At 45.8% G+C, this 3172-nt stretch overlaps 1 long non-coding RNA gene across 1 annotated transcript in view; it reads right to left on the minus strand.

Moving 5' to 3' along the window:
* Positions 1-2732, minus strand: part of LOC106727690 — an 18528-nt gene extending 15796 nt beyond the window's left edge. Inside the window, exon 1 of the long non-coding RNA XR_001363928.1 lies at positions 2721-2732. This is a non-coding gene — a long non-coding RNA (uncharacterized LOC106727690). The remainder of the gene's footprint in view (positions 1-2720) is intronic.
* Between the last annotated feature and the right edge of the window lie 440 nt (positions 2733-3172).

The following is a 3172-nucleotide window of genomic DNA, read 5'->3' on the forward strand; positions in this document are numbered from 1 at the left end:
GTATTTTTGGAAGTGTCAATGAAGTACTGATGGGGTGGTCATAATAATCTGGCCACTCAGTGTATATATGAGTTCATCAAACATTTTATATATCTCTATATCTATACACACACACACACACACACACACACACTATATATAAAATGTTTGATGAACTCATGAAAGTTTTTCTACTTGGGGCTTTGCTGCATCTCATAGATAAATTTCTCTGTTTAGAAAAAGCATGCATTCATAGGAAAAGCACACAGCATAAGAATCCATTTCTCCCTCTATATGCAAAGGGAACTGCCATTAAAGTACAAGCTTTGAAATGCTCCTGATTGTTCTTTCTCTAAATCCAGCTGAGTGGGATTAATGAATTAATATTTCCAAAATCAGAATCTTTATTGAGGTTTATAAGCAAGGGAAAGATTTCTAGTAATTCCTTGCAGCATCCTTCTCAGTATTCATGATGTAATCTGCATTTTTTACACAATGCATTGCTTTAAAAAACCCAGAAATCCACACATTACAAAATTAAGTAGGTATAAGTAGGACTGTAATTAAGTTTGGGCTGTGTAGATGTTTACTGAAAGTAACCAATGCCCTAAAGCAGATGTAAAAGGGAAGTGGATGTAGAATGATCTGCTGTGGCTGTATCCTATATAATAAAACCCTAATATGCAAATCAACCAAATGGTGGAACGACTCAATGCAGGAGCTGCCCCTTGGTGGTCAGTGCACTTCCACAGGGGGTGCGCCACTCAGCCAGAAGCTGGGCTCACAGCTGGCAAGTGCAATAGCGGTGGCGGGAGCCTCTCCCACCTCCATTGTAGGTGGGCGGTAAAGAGCAAGGGGTCCCAGACTGCGAGAGGGACCCCTGTGGGGAGCAGGCCTAAGCTGGCAATCGGACATCCCCTGAGGGGTCCCAGACTGCGAGAGGGACCCCTGTGGGGAGCAGGCCTAAGCTGGCAATCGGACATCCCCTGAGGGGTCCCAGACTGCGAGAGGGACCCCTGTGGGGAGCAGGCCTAAGCTGGCAATCGGACATCCCCTGAGGGGTCCCAGACTGCGAGATGGCACAGGCCGGGCTGAGAGACGCCCTCCCCCTCACCCCCAGTGCATGAAATTTCGTGCACCAGCCTTCTAATTTGAAATAAAAGTGGCCTGGATCAGTGTCTGCTTCTCTGGATAAATGTTTGGTGAAATCCTAGCCAGCGAGATGAGTGGCATGTGCTGAGCACCTTACTGTGGCAGGCGGGTAATGGCCCCAGAGTCGTCCACAGGCCGATCCTGCGACCCTGTGAATGTGCTACTATATGGGCTCAGGAGATGAGATGAGGTTTCCGTAGTTTGAGATGAGGAGCTTATCCTGAATTTTCACGGTGGGCCCCATGGAACCACAAGGGTCTTTATAAACGGAAGAGGGAGGCAGCGTCAGAGGGAGACGTGACGGGAAGAACAGCCGAGAGACTCGTGGTTGACTTGGAAGATGCCAAGGAGCGAGAGAATGTGATTGGTTTCTAGATGCAGGAAAATAGCTTCGCCCCCAGAAGCTCCAACAGGAAGGCAGCCCTGCCAACACCCTGATTTTAGCTCCAATTTTCACACACTCGAGGTGAGGGTCCTGTGGCTTGTCTATCTTGACTCAAATCTTCCTCCTAGAGCTTGGGCTGCCATACACAAGGTTCCTGCAGACCAAAAGCCAGGAAGACGAAGGCGCCTCCTTTGTTTCTCTTCTCTCAGAGATGGTGGCGTTCCATTGAAAAGCTGTGCTTTCAGGTCATTTTCCCTAGAGTTCTGGTTGTCTACGGGGGTGGGGCCAAACCAAACTGCTTACTTCGCTATGATAGAAGCTTAGTCTGAAAGTGACATCAGTGCTGTATCTGAAGGCAGCGCCTTCAAAATGTGTCTGGCAATAAACAGAGAAGAGAAAAGGGAAATCATTTTGTTTGTGTCTCTCCAAATGCAGACTGTTTAGTAGACTAGGAATGTACTAGTAGGTGAGAATGCTTCTCAGAAATGGAGTTTTGGTTTATAAGAGGAAGCGATCTGAGCAGAAACAAAAGGTGAGATGGCCACTCTGACATTTGGCAAATTTGGGGGAGACTGACCCTCAGATTCCTGGGTTGTGTCTGAGAAACCAGCTCCTTCGTGATCTGATTTAATTCCCTGACCAGTTGAACGTGGTTTGTTTCAGCGTTTACATCACTGCTGTCAAGTTTCATCATGTCTGCAGGGCTGTCTGGTCACATGGTGATGCTCTTTGAACTTCTCTTTATACTCTGAATCCCACAGAGTTCTTATTTCTGGGGACTGGGGGGTGAGATCAATAAAATCACTGAGAAATGTAGAATATTGCTTTTTCTGTAGACCATTCCTCCGGGGAACAGCAGAATCAATCAAAAATTTTTAAAAACCCTCTCCACCTTTATCTATAAACAGAATGTGCTGAATCGGAATAAATCTTGGGATAATGTAACTTGACATTCTGTGATTCTGGCCTCTGCACCTTTGTCTGGGACACCTGTCTTTCTCCGCCTCTTTGCCCATTTTAATCACTGTCTAGGTCCAGCTGGGGCCCTACTTCACTTGCTAGGTTTTTTCCTGACCACTTCAGTGTCCTCTGACCTCTGAATTCTTAAAGCATTTTATGACTCACATGCAGTTGATCACATATTAATCCATTACATATTTTACAAATTATTTAATGTATGCAGTGTTCTTGCTCCTATCTTCACATGTATAATAATTACAATTCACTTGTTTGCTTGTTCATGATGGTAGTCACTAGGTCTCTAATCTGTGCGGGCCCTGTGCTAGGACATGTTGTAAGTAAACAGATACGGTCGGTCCTCACGCATGCAGGTTGGAGCAGCAGGAGAAATATGCATCAAGCAAAACGTATGCAGTGTTCTTGCTCCTATCTTCACGTGCATAAAGGTAATAACAGTTCACTTGTTTGCTCGTTCGTGATGGTAGTCACTCGGTCTCTAATCTGTGCGGGCCCTGTGCTAGGACATGGTGTAAGTAAACAGACACGGTCGGTCCTCACGCATCCAGGTTGGAGCAGCAGGAGAAATATGCATCAAGCAAAACAGATGCAAATGTGTGATGGTAAACTGTGGGAAGTTCCTTGATAGCAAGGGACTCTCTGTAAACGAGTGTCAGATGAGGTCCAGTTAACTTTGAG

This window comes from Myotis brandtii, unplaced genomic scaffold (assembly GCF_000412655.1).
Source record: "Myotis brandtii unplaced genomic scaffold, ASM41265v1 scaffold466, whole genome shotgun sequence".
Lineage (NCBI taxonomy): Eukaryota > Metazoa > Chordata > Mammalia > Chiroptera > Vespertilionidae > Myotis > Myotis brandtii.